The following is a 19,819-nucleotide window of genomic DNA, read 5'->3' as shown; positions in this document are numbered from 1 at the left end:
CTTATTAAAACATGTCTAACTTATAAATAAACATCGCTACTGTCGCTGGGCACACGACCAACTACAAGCAATCACTATGAACTGGCGTATATCGTGCTTACCACAGATCGTCTGGTCGAGGGCGCTTCTTCCTCTGACGAGGCTTGGTCAGGGCGCTCCACGGCCCACAATAATGCCTCCGGGCGGCTTAATATTCACTAATTATCGCCCACGACTTGAGACCACACGTCCCCAGCTCGATTCCACAGCTGGTACGTCTGCACACTTCTCTTCTCTTCGAGATATATCACTAGGGGTTCCCTTCTGACGGGAGCTCACGGAGCGCAGCTTTCCCCTGCGATGTCTGGCACTCAAGTGAGGTCAAGGTCCTCTGGAAGCGAGCCTCACGCCTCCAGCAAAATGTCCACATCTCCTAGCCAGTCATTTATCTGTTTTCTTCTTCATTGCCCATAATCTCAAACTGTTATACATATCCAAGCAACTATTTTACATATGGGTTATTACCTCAATATTTGCTAGACCTTCTAATCAGGTCAGGCTTGATGAATAACTCTCAAGGAGGGAGACTCGTTTTTCCTGCAGGCTGAGATCATAACACTCCCCTCCCCTTATTTTTGAGAGTTATTCCAGTGGCAAAGCTCGGGATAATACATCCGCCACCACACTGTCTCGTTCTTCAACCGATTGGTTCGAACGGTTGATCTGCTTACGTACTCCCTTAAGAGTCTACAATTAGTTCGTTGCTCCTTGCAACATCCGGCTCACAACTCTCCAGAAACACGATCTTCTCATAAACGATTTGACTTCTCTGGCACCTCTTGGCTAGGCTGTCCTCCTTGGACGCCTGCACTCCATCGGTCCACTCTACTTATTGTTTCCACCCTCCGTTTCCTCTTCTTCCTCTCTTCACGTCCAGAGTCAGACATCTACTGTCTGTACCTCCTCTGTCGTCTTCACACTTCCATCTACTGCCGTTATACTTTCGTCTCCTGTCATCATACTTCACTCTCTCGTCTTCACCGACGATTCTCCCTTTCGTCTCCTCATTTATCCGAGACCTCATCCTGTTTGACTTCCATCGAGTCCTCGGCTTTCTTCTATCCATCCATGCTTGTATCATCATCTTCTTCCCACACTTCTCACCTTTATACCACTCCATTTCTTCTCCTTCATCTCTTCTTCGTTCCCTAAAAGTTTCTTCGAGCACTGTACTACATACAATAGCACTCGACCGTACATGTCGCTTTACCTCTCCCAAAGTGCTCGTAAGCATCTCTCCACACATACTATCTCTTCTCCTTTCATTTTCTCGGCTATTACTCTTCTTCACTATCTTTTCTCCACGTTTCCTGTGGAACATGTCAACTCCTGACATCTCAAACAATCTAACTCCACTAACCATATGCCTCTGTGCTCGTGGACCACTTGACGCTCTACTCCTGTCCTCAGTCTGTCCACATCCTTCCTCATTCCTGCTCAACACAGTTGCATTCGCCTTCCGACTCTTAATTTCAGCAGTCTGGGCTCTACTCAGGTCCGCTCTCTTCACGTGATTTTTCTTCGGCTGGGCCATCTTCACTTTTGACCTCACCGAGACTTCATTCTCCTGGGCTGGACCTTCATCAAACAGCCATGCTATATCTACATCGATATCTTCTACTGGTTGAATCGACACTCTCTTATCTTCTCCAGCGTCTTTCTTGTCGGCCACCTCTGTCTTCATCACTACCGAGACAGGGTTTTCAATGGCTTGGCGGTCTCCTGACTCATCTCCTCGGATGTCAGTCAGGTTCACATTCTCAGGTGTCCCACCCGTGCCGTGGCCTTCTGGGCACTCCTCTGGCACAGTCTCCTCTACGACTCTTGGCAACACCTTTGTCCCACACAAGTCATTCCCCAGGATCACTTGGACTCCTGGAATAGGTATGTCGGGGCACACTCCCAACATCACCTCCGCCGACACATATTCCGACCTTAGCTGGACAGTACAAACGGGCATGTCACTCTCAGACAACAACCCATATACTTTCATCTTCCCACTGCCAGCTAACCGTCGACCATTCCCAATCAGGCTTCTCGCAATCAAGCTCTGATTAGCTCCGGTATCTCTTAAGATACCAACTTCTACCTCAGGTTGGCCTCTTATACTGATCCAACCTTTACTCATGAACGGCCTATACCTCTCGTTCACTAAGTTCACTCTCTGTGGTTTGTCTCGGAACACATTGGCATATTTACCTCGGGGGTCACACATGGCCAGGGTCACAACTCTCTTGCCCTGCCGACAATCTCGCATCACGTGACCCAATCCGTTACAATTGTAACATCTCATCTGGGAGAAATCTCTCCTATACGTACCAGAGTAGCTCTGACTCTGCCCACTCGCATGAGAGTTCCTCGGGCCAGGTACACTACCCGTACTCTGTGGAGCTTTACTGGACTCTTGATTCCCTGGATAACGATTAGTTTCTCGTTTAGCTCCTCCATCTTCACTTTCAGACGAAGTGTGCGACCTACTCTTCTGAGTTTTAGGGTACTTACTTTTATCTGCCCATTTATCAAAATTTTTCTCACCCCAGACTCTTCTGGGTCTTTCATAATTTCTTCCTCCCCAGACTCCATTGGATCTGCAATTGCTGCGTCTCGCCTCGCTTCTCACTCTGTTCTCCCTTAAGCTCTTATATGCTTCAGTAATCATATCCGCCCTATCTGCGGCATCTTTCACCTCCTTTATCCCTGCTTCTTGGATCTTGAACTTTGTTTCGGGATGGATCATCTCCAAAAACTTCTCCATGACCATCAGTTGCTTCAGGTCAGCGTAAGATCCAACTCCAGCAGCCTCAATCCACTTCTGGAATCGTCTTTCCAGATCCCTTGCTGTCTCAGCAAACGTACATTCTCCAACCTTCACCATCTCTCTGAAGCGCTTTCTATAAGCTTCTGGGGTTAACTGAAACGAGCGCAATATGCTGCTCTTTACTGTGGCATAATCCTGGCACTCTTCCAGTGACAATTGGGTGTATGCCTCCCTGGCTGCACCGGTCAATCTTAACTGGACCAGCTGGGCCCATTCCTCCTGTGGCCACTCCTTGATGCTGGCAACTTTTTCAAAATGCTCGAAGAAGCTCTCCGCCTCTTCGGGAACAAACAAGGGAATGTCCTTCTCCCTAACCCTAACATCTGGTGGGTGTGATACCTGGGTGGTGCTCTCTGGCAACCCATGTTCAATCCTTTGCTCAGCCAAGGTTCTATTCGCTTCTATCTGCATTTGTTTTGTTCTCTCTTTTTCTTTTTCGACCTGGGCTTTTTCTTTTTCGACCTGGGCTTTTTCTTTTTCGACCTGGGCTTTCTCTTTTTCTATTTTCAGTCTGGTTTTCTCTTTTTCCTTCTCGGCTTCATTTTTCATCTGGAGTTCCAATTTCATCTTTTCCAGCTGGAACTGTCTCTCCTCACGCTGTTGTTGGATCTGGAGCTCTAACTGGAATCTCTCCAAGCTCCTATTTCGGCTACTCCTACTACTGCGGCTACTCTTGCTGCTCCTACTCGATCCCTGGGATCTCACTTCATCCTGCCCATCATCCTCCTTTCCACTTTCAGCTCCTTTCTGGGCTCCTTGTTCTGCCGCTTCACTTTTGGCTCTTAACTGCCTCAGGATCTCATCCTTCATCCCAGCTACTTTAGATGCTTTCAATCTAATGCCACATTTTTCTACTATTTGTTTCAACTGATCCCTCGTACAACCTTCTAAGTCCTCAGGCTTGCCTGACTCCACAAACGCTTGCACCTTATCCATCTTGTCCTGTGAGTCTTCCCAAGAGAGAGAATATACACCTGCGTTCACACAGTTTATCTATTTCAGCAAGGGTGTACAAATCCACTCATGGACAGGGTGTGGGTGTGTCAGTTCACTCTCCCGGACACAGGCCCCCAATTTATTATAGATTGTGGGTATGTTGGTGTTGTCGTCGTTGATCCTTCTCTACGGACAACCCAACCCACAACTCGGTAGAGTGCTTATACTAGGAGATCACCCTTGGCGCTTCTGGCTCTTGGAGAGGGGCTCAGCGTCACACGTTTAGGGGATGCGGCTCCAACACTTAGCCTCGTTGTCACGTGCACACACCCACTCGAGCCGCTGTGACTCCCCACTCTCTCCTTATGAGATATGATCTCCTCAATCCCCTATGACTTACTAGTATTACCTTCCACCCTGTCCACAGCAGTGGTTCTTGGTTCTTTCTCTCTTTCTCTCTCCTTCTTTACTACCTCCTGGGAAGCCTCACCAGGACAAGGGCAAACACCAGCAAATTGTGATACATTTACTGGACAAAGCACATACACAATACATACACACATATAATAATAATGAATCCTATACTCTATAATATTACAATCAGGTTGCACTCCAACACCATCAGAACTCTATCATCAGCTTATCAAGTGGTATCCTATCTCCTGGTTCACCACCTGATACTATCAACCTCCTCAAGTTGATCAAGTCTACATACACTGTTGCACCATCAGCAAGATAATATATATATATAGAAAATCAGCATTTGAATGCAATCACATATATCAGTATAAATGTTCATTGATACACAACAATGATCCATCGATCACTGTCAGTCCTGGAACACATACATCTGTAGGTAATCCAGCCTACGACTGTAACTCTAAACTTCAGTATAAAAAACTCCTTGACATAAGAATACCAACAATCACTCACCTCTCACTGCGTCTTGCACGCTACTGACAACCAAACACTATCAACTCCCTATAAGTAATCCACCAGAACTTCCCTTCCACCTCTAGAAGTTCACTACCCTAATATCCTTAGGTTCTTCCGGGCTTCACTACCAGGATCCTCTGCAGCTCCTCCAGGCTGCTATCATGAAGTTTCCTTGAGTAACTACGGTGCTTCACCCTTCTGCTAGGTTCCTCCACAGCTCTCTTGGCTGCTACACCACCTCTACAGAAGCACGTGACACTCCTCTTCACTGCTTCTCCTCACAGCTCGAGGTCCTCTGCTTCACTACCTTGGAGTCTCATCAATTACTTCATCTAGGCTGGCTTCGAAGTTCTCAGCAACTTCTTCCCCAAAGACAAACCTGCAACCCATCGACACTCCAATAAAATTGTTTCCCCTTTATCACATAAACAAAAATAATCACACAATATGTTTGTCTCCAACCTCTATCTGTCCTCTACATACAGTGAGAGTGGACTCCCCCGTTTTGGGCGGGTCCATACTCCACCTCGCCTGGCGGCGGTCCTCACTCGCTGGGAGGGTCTTCCTCCGTCAGGAGCCGGGCTCCCTCAGTCGTCCGTCAGAGCTCAGAGGGGACGGACGTCGCTCCGTGTTCCTCCCTCTTCACTCTCCTATTTCAGGCTTTCTGCCTTATTAAAACATGTCTAACTTATAAATAAACATCGCTACTGTCGCTGGGCACACGACCAACTACAAGCAATCACTATGAACTGGCGTATATCGTGCTTACCACAGATCGTCTGGTCGAGGGCGCTTCTTCCTCTGACGAGGCTTGGTCAGGGCGCTCCACGGCCCACAATAATGCCTCCGGGCGGCTTAATATTCACTAATTATCGCCCACGACTTGAGACCACACGTCCCCAGCTCGATTCCACAGCTGGTACGTCTGCACACTTCTCTTCTCTTCGAGATATATCACTAGGGGTTCCCTTCTGACGGGAGCTCACGGAGCGCAGCTTTCCCCTGCGATGTCTGGCACTCAAGTGAGGTCAAGGTCCTCCGGAAGCGAGCCTCACACCTCCAGCAAAATGTCCACATCTCCTAGCCAGTCATTTATCTGTTTTCTTCTTCATTGCCCATAATCTCAAATTGTTATACATATCCAAGCAACTATTTTACATATGAGTTATTACCTCAATATTTGCTAGACCTTCTAATCAGGTCAGGCTTGATGAATAACTCTCAAGGAGGGAGACTCGTTTCTCCTGCAGGCTAAGATCATAACACTCCCCTCCCCTTATTTTTGAGAGTTATTCCAGTGGCAAAGCTCGGGATAATACATCCGCCACCACACTGCCTCGTTCTTCAACCGATTGGTTCAAACGGTTGATCTGCTTACGTACCCCCTTAGGAGTCTACAATTAGTTCGTTGCTCCTTGCAACATCTGGCTCACAACTCGCCCGAAACATGATCTTCTCACAAACGATTTGACTTCTCTGGCACCTCTTGGCTAGGCTGTCCTCCTTGGACGCCTGCAATCCATTGGTCCACTCTACTTATTGTTTCCACCCTCCGTTACCTCGTCTTCTTCTCTTCACGTCCAGAGTCAGACATCTGCTGTCTGTACCTCCTCTGTCGTCTTCACACTTCCTTCTACTGCCATTATACTTCCGTCTCCTGTCCTCATACCTCACTCCCTCGTCTTCACCGACGCTCCTCCCTTTCGTCTCCTCATTTATCTGAGACCTCATCCTGTTCGACTCCCACCGAGTCCTCGGCTTTCCTCTATTCCTCCATGCTTGTATCATCTTCCTCTTCCCACACTTTTCACCTCTATACCACTCCATTTCTTCTCCTTCAACTCTTCTTCGTTCCCTAAAAGTTTCTTCGAGCGCTGTACTACATCCAACAGCATTCGACCGTACGCGTCGCCTTGCCTCTCCCAGAGTGCTCGTAAGCATCTCTCCACACATACTGTCTCTTCTCCTTTCATTTTCTCGGCTATTACTCTTCTTCACTATCTTTTCTTCACGTTTCCTGTGGAACATGTCAACTCTTGACATCTCCCACAACTTAACTCTACTATCCATATGCCTCTGTGCTCGTGGACAACTTGACGCTCTACTCCCATCCTCAGTCTGTCCACATCCTTCCTCATTCCTACTCAGCACAGTTGCATTCACCTTCCGACCCTTAATTTCAGCAGTCTGGGCACTACTCAGGTCCGCTCTCTTCACATGAGTCTTCCTCGGCTGGGCCATCTTCACTTTTGACCTCACTGAGACTAAATTCTCCTGGGCTGGACCTTCATCAAACAGCCACGCTATATCTGCATCGATATCTTCTACCGGTTGAATTGACACTGTCTCACCTTCTCCAGTGTCTTCCTTGTCGGCCACCTCTCCCTTCATCACTACCGAGACAGGGTTTTCAATAGCTTGGCGGCCTCCTGACTCATCCTCTCGGATGTCAGTCAGGTTCACTCTCTCAGGTGTCCCACACGTGCCGTGGCCTTCTGGGCTCTCCTCTGGCACAGTCTCCGCTATGACTCTTGGCAACACCCTTGTCCCGCACAAGTCATTCCCCAGGATCACTTGGACTCCTGGAACAGGTATGTCGGGGCACACTCCCAACATCACCTCTGCCGACACATATTCCGACCTTAGCTGGACAGAGCATACAGGCATGTCTCTCTCAGACAATAACCCATATACTTTCATCTTCCCCCTGCCAGCTAACCGTCGACCATTCCCAATCAGGTTTCTTGTAATCAAGCTCTGATTAGCTCCGGTATCTCTTAAGATACCAACTTCTACCTCAGGTTGGCCTCCTATACTGATCCAACCTTTGCTCATGAACGGCCTATACCTCTCGTTCACTAAGTTTGATCTCTGTAGTTTGTCTTGGAACACATTGGCATATATACCTCGGGGGTCACACATGGCCAGGGTCACAACTCTTTTGCCCTGCCTACAATCTCGCATCACGTGACCTAATCCGTTACAATTGTAACATCTCATCTGGGAAAAGTCTCTTCTATATGTACCAGAGTAGCTCTGACTCTGCCCACTCGTATTGGACTTCCTCGGGCCAGACGTACTACTTGTACTCTGTGGAGCTTTACTGGACTCTTGATTCCCTGGATCACGATTAGTTTCTCGCTTAGCCCCTCCATCCTCACTTTCAGATGAAGTGCGCGACCTACTCTTCTGAGTTTTAGGGTACTTACTTTTGTCTGCCCATTTATCAAAATTCTTCTCATCCCAGACTCTTCTGGGTCTCTCATAATTTCTTCCTCCCCAGACTCCACTGGATCTGCAATTGCTGCGTCTCACCTCGCTTCTCACTCTGTTCTCCCTCAAGCTTTTGTACGCTTCAGTAATCATATCCGCCCTATCTGCGGCATCTTTCACCTCCTTTATCCCTGCTTCTTGGATCTTTAACTTTGTTTCGGGATGCATCATCTCCAAGAACTTCTCCATGACCATCAGTTGCTTCAGGTCAGCGTAAGATCCAACTCCAGCAGCCTCAATCCACTTCTGGAATCGTCTTTCCAGATCTCTTGCTGTCTCAGCAAACGTACATGCTCCAACTTTGATCATCTCTCTGAAGCGCTTCCTATAAGCTTCTGGGGTTAACTGAAACGAGCGCAATATGCTGCTCTTTACTGTGGCATAATCCTGGCACTCTTCCAGTGACAATTGGGTGTATGCCTCCCTGGCTGCACCGGTTAATCTTAATTGGACCAGCTGGGCCCATTCCTCCTGTGGCCACTCCTTGATACTGGCTACTTTTTCAAAATGCTCGAAGAAGCTCTCTGCCTCTTCGGGAACAAACAAGGGAATGTCCTTCTCCCTAACCCTAACATCTGGTGAGTGTGATACCTGGGTGGTGCTCTCTGGCAACCCATGTTCAATCCTTTGTTCAGCCAAGGTTCTATTCGCTTCTATCTGCATTTGTTTTGTTCTCTCTTTTTCTTTTTCCACCTCTAGCCTTGCTTTCTCTTTTTCTTTCTCCTGTTCCAACTCCAGTTCTCTTACTCTGGTTTTCTCTTTTTCTACTTCCAGTCTGGTTTTCTCTTTTTCTATTTCCTTTTTCATCTGGAGTTCTAACTTCATCTTTTCCAGCTGGAACTGTCTCTCCTTGTCCTCTCGTTGTTGCTGCACCTGGAGCTCTAACTGGAATCTCTCCAAGCTCCTATTCCGGCTACTCCTGCTACTGCGGCTACTCTTGCTGCTCCTACTCGATCCCTGGGATCTCACGTTATCCTGCCCATCATCCTCCTTTCCACTTTCAGCTCCTTTTTGGGCTCCTTGCTCTGCCGCTTCATTTTTGGCTCTTAACTGCCTCAGGATCTCATCCTTCATCCCAGCTACTTTAGATGCTTTCAACCTAATGCCACATTTTTCTGCTATTTGTTTCAATTGATCCCTCGTGCAACCTTCCAAGTCCTCAGGCTTGCCTGACTCCACAAATGCTTGCACCTTCTCCATCTTGTCCTGTGAGTCTTCCCAAGAGAGAGAGTATACACCTGCGGTCACACAGTTTATCTATTTCAGCAAGGGTGTACAAATCCACTCTTGGACAGGGTGTGGGTGTGTCAGTTCACTTTCCCGGACACAAGCCCCCAATTTTTATTATAGTCTGTGAGTTGGTTGGTGTTGTCGTCGTTGATCCTTCTCTATGGACAACCCAACCCACAACTAGGTAGAGTGCTTATACTAGGAGATCACCCTTGGCACTTCTGGCTCTTGGAGAGGGGCTCAACGTCACACGTTTAGGGGATGCGGCTCCAACGCTTAGCCTCGTTGTCACGTGCACACACCCACTCGAGCCGCTGTGACTCCCCACTCTCTCCTTATCAGATGTGATCTCCTCAATCCCCTATGACTTACTAGTATTACCTTCTACCCTGTCCACAGCAGTGGTTCTTGGTTCTTTCTCTCTCTCCTTCTTTACTACCTCCTGGGAAGCCTCACTAGAACAAGGGCAAACACCGGCAAATTGGGATACATTTACTGGACAAAGCACATACACAATACATACACACATACAGTAATAATGAATCCTATACTCTATACTATCACAATCGGATTGCACTCCAACACAACCAGAACTCTACCAACAGCTTATCAAGTGGTATCCTATCTCCTGGTTCACCACTTGATACTATCAACCACCTCAAGTTGATCAAGTCTACATACACTGTTGCACCATCAGCAAGATAATATATATATAGAAAATCAGCATTTGAATGCAATAGCATATATCAGTATAAATGTTCATTGATACACAATAATGATCAATCGATCACTGTCAGTCCTGGAACGCATACATCTGTAGGTAATCCAGCCTACGACTGTAACTCTAAACTTCAGTATAAAACACTCCTTGACATAAGAATGCAAACAACCACTCACCTCTCACTGCGTCTTGCACACTAATGACAACCAAACACTATCAACTCCCTACAAGTAATCCACCAGAACTTCCCTTCCACTTCTGGAAGTTCACTACTCTGATATCTTTAGGTTCTTCCGGGCTTCACTACCAGGATCCTCTGCAGCTCCTTCAGGCTGCTATCATGAAGTTTCCTTGAGCAACTACGGTGCTTCACCCTTCTGCTAGGTTCCTCCACAGCTCTCTTGGCTGCTACACCATGAAGTTTCCTCGAGCAACTATGGTGCTTCTCCACCTCTACAGAAGCACGTGACACTCCTCTTCACTGCTTCTCACAGCTCGAGGTCCTCTGCTCCACTACCTTGGAGTCTCATCAACTACTTCATCTGTGCTGGCTTCGAAGTCCTCAGCAACTTCTTCCCCAAAGACAAACCTGCAACCCATCGACACTCCAATAAAAATGTTTCCCCTTTAACACATAAACAAAAATAATCACACAATATGTTTGCCTCAAACCTCTATCTGTCCACTACATACAGTGAGAGTGGACTCCCCCGTTTTGGGCGGGTCCATACTCCACCTCGCCTGGCGGCGGTCCTCACTCGCTGGGAGGGTCTTCCTCCGTCAGGAGCCGGGCTCCCTCAGTCGTCTGCCAGCGCTCAGAGGGGACGGACGTCGCTCCATGTTCCTCCCTCTCCACTCTCTTATTTCAGGCCTTCTGCCTTATTAAAACATGTCTAACTTATAAATAAACATTGCTACTGTCGCTGGGCACACGACCAACTACAAGCAATCACTATGAACTGGCGTATATCGTGCTTACCACAGATCGTCTGGTCGAGGGCGCTCTCCCTCTGACGGCGTCTCGTCAGGGCGCTCCACACAGCTCACGAAAGGGCCTCTGAGCAGCTTATTAAACTCTGCTCGTCGACCAGGACTTGAGACCACAACATTCCCAGCTCGGTTCCACAGCTGGCTCGTCTACACACTTCTCTTCTCTTCGAGATATATCACTAGGGGTTCCTTTCTGACGGGAGCTCAACGGAGCGCGGCTTTCCCCTGCGACGTCTGGCACTCAAGTGAGGTCAAAGCCCTTCCAGAAGCGAGCCTCACGCCTCCAGCAAAATGTCCACATCTCCTAGCCAGTCATTTATCTGTTTTCTTCTTCATTGCCCATAATCTCAAATTGTTATACATATCCAAGCAACTATTTTACATATGGGTTATTACCTCAATATTTGCTAGACCTTCTAATCAGGTCAGGCTTGATGAATAACTCTCAAGGAGGGAGACTCGTTTCTCCTGCAGGCTAAGATCATAACATATATATATATATATATATATATATATATATATATATATATATATATATATATATATATATATATATATATATATATATATATATATATATATATATATATATATATATATATATATATATATATATATATATTAATCCTGCCCTTTTCTTTATTACTCCTAACTATCATGTCCAGTCCCGGTTCTGGCAATAAGAGTCGGTGCTACACCAGGTGCTCAGTGTTCTCACAGCACCAGCCTCTCGGCTTGTTATTCCCAGCAAAGTCGACGGAAAACCGCACCCTTTAATCCTACTAGACACAGACAGCTTCAGAGTTGGAGTTGCCTGTGGTGTGGCTCAGCACAGCTTCAGAGTTGCTTGTGGTGTGGCTCAGCACAGCTTCAGAGTTGCCTGTGGTGTGGCTCAGCACAGCTTCAGAGTTGCTTGTGGTGTGGCTCAGCACAGCTTCAGAGTTGCCTGTGGTGTGGCTCAGCACAGCTTCAGAGTTGCTTGTGGTGTGGCTCAGCACAGCTTCAGAGTTGCTTGTGGTGTGGCTCAGCACAGCTTCAGCGCTGGAGTGCGGCCGTCTGGCGAGTAAGAAAGACCCCTTCTGTGTCCTCTCTTCCGTGGCGCTCGAAGAGATGAACTTCTAATTATTCATTATAACTCTCCAGTTGTAACAAAATCCATTTTTATGACGGACTCGAGTAAAAAGAAAACGGGGGAGTGGAGACTTCCCCTTACACACACACAATCACACACACACGTGTCAGGATGAGAAGATGTCAGGATGTCAGGATGAGAAGAGAGGCAGAAAGACAATACGAAAATGACATCGCAAGCAAGGCAAAGACTCAGCCTAAATTGTTGCATAGCCACATTAGGAGAAAAACAACAGTAAAGGAACAGGTTATGAGATTAAGGATAGGGGCGGAAGGATTCACTACAAATGACAAGGAAGTGTGTGAGGAATTGAATAAGAAATTCCAGGAGGTCTTCACCTTAGAACAAGGAGAAATTCCAGAGGTAAGTGAGGGAATAGCTAACCAGGAACCACTGGAAGAGTTTGAGATTACCAGTGGGGAAGTAAGGAAGTGTTTACTAGAGTTGGACGTGACGAAGGCTATAGGCCCAGATGGAATCTCCCCTTGGGTTCTAAAGGAAGGAGCAAGAGAACTGAGCCTACCACTCTCCATAGTGTATAACAAATCACTGGCAACAGGGGAACTGCCAGATATTTGGAAAGCAGCTAACGTAGTCCCGATATACAAGAAAGGGGATAGACAGGAGGCACTGAACTACAGGCCAGTGTCCCTAACCTGCATACCATGCAAGCTGATGGAGAAGATTGTGCGAAAAAAACTAGTGGAGCATCTGGAGCGAAGGAACTTTGTAACACAGCATCAACATGGGTTCAGGGATGGCAGGTCCTGCCTCACAGGGTTACTTGAATTCTACGACCAGGCAACAAAAATAAGGCAAGAAAGAGAAGGGTGGGCAGACTGCATATTTTTGGATTGTCAGAAAGCCTTTGATACAGTGCCACACAAGAGGCTAGTGCGAAAGTTGGAGATGCAGGCTGGAGTGAGAGGGAAGGTACTCCGGTGGATAGAGGAATACCTAAGCAACAGGAGACAACGAGTCTGTGTGAGGGGTGAGGTCTCAGATTGGCGAGACGTCACAAGTGGAGTCCCGCAGGGGTCAGTCCTTGGACCTATACTGTTTCTGGTATATGTAAATGATCTCCCAGAGGGTATAGATTCGTTCCTCTCAATGTTTGCCGACGATGCAAAAATTATGAGGAGGATTGAAACAGAGGATGATAGTAGGAGGCTACAAGATGACCTGGATAGACTGAGTGAATGGTCCAACAAATGGCTGTTGAAGTTCAACCCGAGTAAATGCAAAGTAATGAAACTAGGCAGTGGAAACAGGAGGCCAGGCACAGAATACAGAATAGGAGATGAAGTACTTAATGAAACAGACAGAGAGAAAGATCTAGGAGTTGATATCACACCAAACCTGTCTCCTGAAGCCCACATAAAGAGAATAACGTCTGCGGCATATGCGAGGCTGGCTAACATCAGAACGGCGTTCAGGAACCTGTGTAAGGAATCATTCAGAATCTTGTACACCACATATGTAAGACCAATCCTGGAGTATGCGGCCCCAGCATGGAGCCCGTACCTGGTCAAGCACAAGACGAAGCTGGAAAAAGTCCAAAGGTATGCTACTAGACTAGTCCCAGAACTAAGAGGCATGAGTTATGAGGAAAGGCTACGGGAAATGCACCTCACGACACTGGAAGACAGAAGAGTAAGGGGGGACATGATCACAACCTACAAAATCCTCAGGGGAATCGACCGGGTAAACAAGGATGAACTTTTCAACACTGGTGGGACGCGAACAAGGGGACACAGGTGGAAGCTGAGTACCCAAATGAGCCACAGAGACGTTAGAAAGAACTTTTTCAGTGTCAGAGTAGTTAGCAAATGGAATGCATTAGGAAGTGATGTGGTGGAGGCTGACTCCATTCACAGTTTCAATTGTAGATATGATAGAGCCCAATAGGCTCAGGAATCTGTACACCAGTTGATTGACGGTTGAGAGGCGGGACCAAAGAGCCAGAGCTCAACCCCCGCAAGCACAATTAGGTGAGTACAATTAGGTGAGTACACGTGGCTGTGAAGGTGTATGGGTGTTGACCTTCGTCAGGTGGAGGCAGCTGGCAACTGTATGGTGGTGGAGGGTCCCAGGCGCGGCTCAGTCACGCGGCCGCCTCGGTCCCGTCAACACCTTGCTAGGTGACGCTCGCCAAACGGTCCATTCGTGCTCCTTGTGTATACCGTCTTGGTGGCATACTCCTTACAGTGCATACAAGTAAATTCCCACTCTCTGTTTCATTGATAATTCGCTTCTTATTGCCGATTTGTTTAACAGACTCTTCGCTTTTAAAACATTATTAGTATTTATCGTTTTCTCTTTTGTTTTCCATTTAATCTCTGATTCAAGTGAGGCGTTGGTCCTTTACAAACGAAAATTAAACATAAATAATGAACGCAACTGTGACTAAGAAACACATGCAGCCAAAACATCAACCAGTCCTCATGCAATGTGCAACATCTCTATTTCCACCCAAGGGGTTACCTGTGCACGAATCCTTATGCAATGCACAAGTCAGCATTGGAAATTGTACGTATTTCTTGACAAAACACTTCCGCAGGAAATGGGACAACAATATTTCCAGAGGTTTGGTTGACTCTTGTACCTACTTTATGGCTAATCTCTCATGCATTCCTATTCCTATTTTTATAGTTTTTTTCGTCGAGGAAGAAAATTAAACATAAATTGCAATCCTAAGTACATTTAACGTTCTTAATGGTCCTAACGCGTTTCGCTAAAGAACTCCTTAGCATCCTTGGAGGCGACATCTATCACTCTTCCCGAAATGTGTGAAATTGACTTTGGGCCTAATTTGTCAACATTATTCTTAAGTAAGGATGAACATAAGAATTATAAGATATTCGTGCAAGAATTCCTGCTGTGACCCTTGGAGATATATGTATTGTATAGCTCAAGCTTTATTAATAATTATTTATTAATAACTATTGTCGACAAAGTTTGTTCATTGAAGCATTGTGCATTGATAGATACACTTGATTCAACTCTTATGACAAATATTTTGTATAAATTCAGTGAAAACTAACTCAGCAATCTTGCCTACCTAAATCGGCTGACCATTCATTCATACTAATCGAAGTTATTATTTAATTTCGTCGAAATTTTCTTAAATTTTCATTCAGGTATGTTAATAATATTGTACTCTATTTATAAATATTCTCACGAAGCCTTACCAACTAGGCCAGGAGAGAGAGAGAGAGGGGAGGGGATGGGGGTTGATATTAGACATATACACCTCAATTAGCTATGTATGGACGTTATATACACTGCTTTTAGAGTTATATTTAAATATATATATATACCGATATTTGTTTTATGTATAATATAAGTAAATTGTTAACATATATATGTCGTCACAAGATGTTCATCCATTTACTTAGTCTAAGACTGTACAAAGAAAAATACAGAAGAATGACTGAAACAGAGAGACACAAAGTCATAGACAGGTATATATATATTTATATATATATATGTCGTACCTAGTAGCCAGAACGCACTTCTCAGCCTACTATGCATGGCCCGATTTGCCTAATAAGCCAAGTTTTCATGAATTATTTGTTTTTCGACTACCTAACCTAACCTAACCTAACTTTTCGGCTACCTAACCAAACCTAACCTATGAAGATAGGTTAGGTTAGGTTAGGTAGGGTTGGTTAGGTTCGGTCATATATCTACGTTAATTTTAACTCCAATAAAAAAAATTGACATCATACATAATGAAATGGGTAGCTTTATCATTTCATAAGAAAAAAATTAGAAAAAATATATTAATTCAGGAAAACTTGGCTTATTAGGCAAATCGGGCCTTGAATAGTAGGCCAAAAAGTGAGTTCTGGCTACTAAGTACGACATATATATATATATATATATATATATATATATATATATATATATATATATATATATATATATATATATATATATATATATATATATAAATAAAACACAAGACAGGACACGAAACAATGGGTATTAAGAATCAATATTCTTAATACCCATTGTATTAAGTGTATTCTTAATTCTACTTGATAAGAATCAATATTACTATTCAGTACTACTTATAATCTTTATATCCTATATCTAATTATATTATAATCACATCTTATCTCAATCATATATCTAGACAGTAAAAATAATCAATATACATTGAAAGCTACCCCTCTCAAGGGAGAGGGAGGAGCCATCTCTGCAATGAGGCGACCGACTGGGGCGCCCCCGGGCAGAACGCGTGTGTTTACAAACAGTGAACAAGTGTGATATTGATGATAAAGATGTGGTTGTCATGGCGACAAAGATGATGATCATCAAGATAAATGTATTCACATTCACGGGTAATACAATACTCAGACCTTTCCCATGCACCCACATCCCACCCACCCTACACACACCACCCACACTCATACCCCCCCACACACACCACCCCCCACACATCATCACCCCACACGCACACCACCCCCACACATCACTTAACACAATCTTAGTTACACCAGAGCCATGAGTGTATAACATTTATGAAAACACATTTGTCTGTGGACTCAAGAACAGTAACGCCGGCTGAGATGTTATAAGTCAACTCATGAAAGCAGATTCGATCCCATCGTATAGACTCAATATTTCTCCGTAGATAAATCACGTTCTTGAGGATAATATAATGAATGAATAAAGTTTGCATTAAACACCATAAAATAGTCCTTATATAGCCTCTGCGTTAATGGGACTCAAAATTAATTGTCAAAATAATGTCATGAAGGTATAATTTACGGACCGCTTGGCCAGTCACCCGTGAGATATATATTACATGATTAAATACCAGAACAGTGCAACTAATGTAAGGTAATTATAAGTGATGAATATAATTCGCCACCACCAAAACAGTGAGAGTTACTCTTTATAAACTCCAGACGAAGTTTGAACAATGATTTGCTGTAAAGTGCTCAAGTTGTTTCATTTGGTTAGTAAGCCAAACTCGAGATGCAAATATACTTAATTTTAACTACAAATAAGTGTTTAATAAACAATGCATTAGTGAAACGTTGAGTTCATGCTGCTGTCATCAAATCATATTAAATAGGAAATATATTAATAAAAGTAATTGGGGAAAAATCTGTTGAAGCAGCGAGGGGATTGAACCAGCGTCCCGGTGGGTACCAGACACGTGGTAAAGATGCGCGTCTGGTAGTCAGTTGGACTCTGGTTCGAATCCCTCCACTGCTCCAACTGATCTTCTCATTGATATTTCACACCATTGTGAATTATTTGTGAAAATTAATATTTATAACCAAATATAAATAGTCAAAATGTGTTAAGAACTTTCATCTACAACAGTGAACAATAACACGACACGCATGAAGCTATGAACATGTTCACGAAAGTTCATCGATTATTATAAAGTTTTAATGTACCGTTGCAAAATGGACGATAACGCGAGACTTGCAAACATGAATCTCTCCCCAATCCCATTGTTGGGGACACGTCCCTAACAATGTCCCCCCCCCCTCCCCACCCCCACCCCGCTTAGAACAGCTCTCACCTTCCATGGGGCAAGTACTCACCTCCCATAGAATGCAGCCCACAACAGTTACCTATCTTCCTGGTACCTATTCAGGGGAATAAGTGAATCAGATGAAAGGAAACGGTGCTCAACCGTCTCTGTCCTACCGCGGGGAACCGAACCCCCGGATCTTATCGTTCAAAAACAGTGCTGATCGCTTACTATAGCAAGACAATAACAAATACCACAGTGAAGAACATGTTTCGTCACGTTGATAGAGAGAGGAATTATATCGTCTTAACAAACGCTTAACGAGTCATGTACCGCTGAACTTTTACAGTTAAATAGGAAACAAAAGTTATTAAAAATTCTATTGATTCTATAATAGGAAAAAAAAGAGAATACAATGAATGTTTAAATTCTTCCTATTTGCCATACAAATCATAAATAATATTCCTTTACTAGAATATTACAAACCTCTCGGACATAGGTTCGAACCCTCGTCACGGCCTTTGTGGATTTGTTCCTTTACTAGCCAAGTTACTAGACAATGAGTGCAAATTTGCTTAAATTTTTTACAAATTACAAACTGGACGTGCGTATGGCAACCAAGACCAACACAGCTGAAGCCTGTGACATAATATCCCAAAATATTACAACAAAAGTTTAACATTAAATACATGAAATGTAAAATAAAGCAATATAATTATCGACCAATCACCTTAATTTTAGTAGAAATTGCCCATGGAAACAATTCTTTGAGATCACAGAGTACAACACAGACCATCTATTAAGGAATGTCAGCACTGTGGAGAAATGCCCGACAGACCACTGGAACATTATCTAACACAGTGCACAGTTACAGTCACAACAGACCCCTGGAACATTATCTAACACAGTGCACAGTTACAGTCACAACAGACCACTGGAACATTATCTAACGCAGTGCGCATTTACAAACCCATTAAGATTTCAACTTAGATTCAACAGAGCAGAAGTTGTTAAACGCAAATAGCAAAATCTTACTGAAGCGACCATACGAGTCTTAAATACTCACACTCCGCCCAAGTAAAACAGAAACAAGCAACGCTTAGTGGGCCAGCCAGAGGCTTAGGGCCCGCGCAGGAATATCCCTGCCAAAAAAAAATTTATTAAGGGTATCCCGCCTAACACACACCGAAACTACGACGTTGGTACCACGTTCGAACAAGTTTTAACACCTCCCAACAAGTTATAACAACCAATATAGCAAATTGTAACAACGTTCTAATACGTCATAAACACGTTAAGCCAAGATGTAACAACTTTATTACAAGTTGTAACAAGCTGAAAATAGAGACAGTTAGGGTTTGTGTTTCCAGGGGTAGAGCCTCCCAGCCTTGTTACGCTCCCATTTGTAATAGCTCGTCTTCAACGAGTCTACAGTATACAGCACAATATACAGTAATATAATACAATAATATACACAATATATAATATACAATATACAACGTATATGAATATAATATTCTGAACTTGGAAGATATGAGGACCGAGAGCTGGGATATGAGGACGGGGTGAAGGAACGGTGCCCAACAACTTTAGACAATTGGGGATTGAACTTAGACCCTGCAAAATGTGAGGCCGCCGCTCTACCGACCAGCCCAAGCGTAACGGTGATTATCAGAGAGCATTTCATCAATTTCCTCATAAATGCTCACATTGTTCAAATAGCTATATCTGTGTTTTTCCGTTGTAAATGTACTTGAAAGTGCCTATGCGCAGTTTATGGGTTAAAGTCTTCTTTCAAGAGTAAAGACATGATGTAATTTGTAGCGTAATAAGCATATTAGTAAACTGGTTTTGGGATATAAATAACGTAGACTTAAACGGAAATCCTCGACGAAACAAGCAGAGTGCCACAGGAGGGTCCGCCCTCGGCACTGTATTGCATTTGATTTACTTAAAGTAGCAGACCGAGTGCCAGCCTACCCACCGTAGTCGACTGGGCTGATGATTGCCAGGTGAGCTTTAAAGCTACTAAATATGTAAAGCTTTATATATACAGGAAACAGAAAGAAATCAAAAGCAAGTTATTGGAGGAAACTCACAGAGGAAATGAGAGATGAATGCTTAGAGATCATTGTTGACATCTGCATTCATTGTTGACATCTGCATTCATTGTTGTCTTCTTCATTCATTGTTGACATCTGCATTCATTATTGTCTTCTTCATTCATTGTTGACATCTGCATTC

At 44.4% G+C, this 19,819-nt stretch overlaps 1 protein-coding gene across 1 annotated transcript in view; it reads left to right on the top strand.

The window, feature by feature from the left end:
- The first annotated feature begins 14,188 nt into the window (after nucleotides 1–14,188).
- Nucleotides 14,189–19,819, top strand: part of LOC123767236 (protein O-mannosyl-transferase TMTC4-like) — an 86,646-nt gene continuing 81,015 nt past the window's right edge. Inside the window, exon 1 of the mRNA XM_069337531.1 lies at nucleotides 14,189–14,292. The gene's annotated coding sequence lies outside the window, so the exon portion shown is untranslated. The remainder of the gene's footprint in view (nucleotides 14,293–19,819) is intronic.

The sequence above is a fragment of the Procambarus clarkii genome, chromosome 38 (genome assembly GCF_040958095.1).
Source record: "Procambarus clarkii isolate CNS0578487 chromosome 38, FALCON_Pclarkii_2.0, whole genome shotgun sequence".
NCBI lineage: Eukaryota > Metazoa > Arthropoda > Malacostraca > Decapoda > Cambaridae > Procambarus > Procambarus clarkii.
The sequence above is the reverse complement of the archived record's forward strand: the minus strand, read 5'-3'. Positions and strand labels throughout refer to the sequence as shown.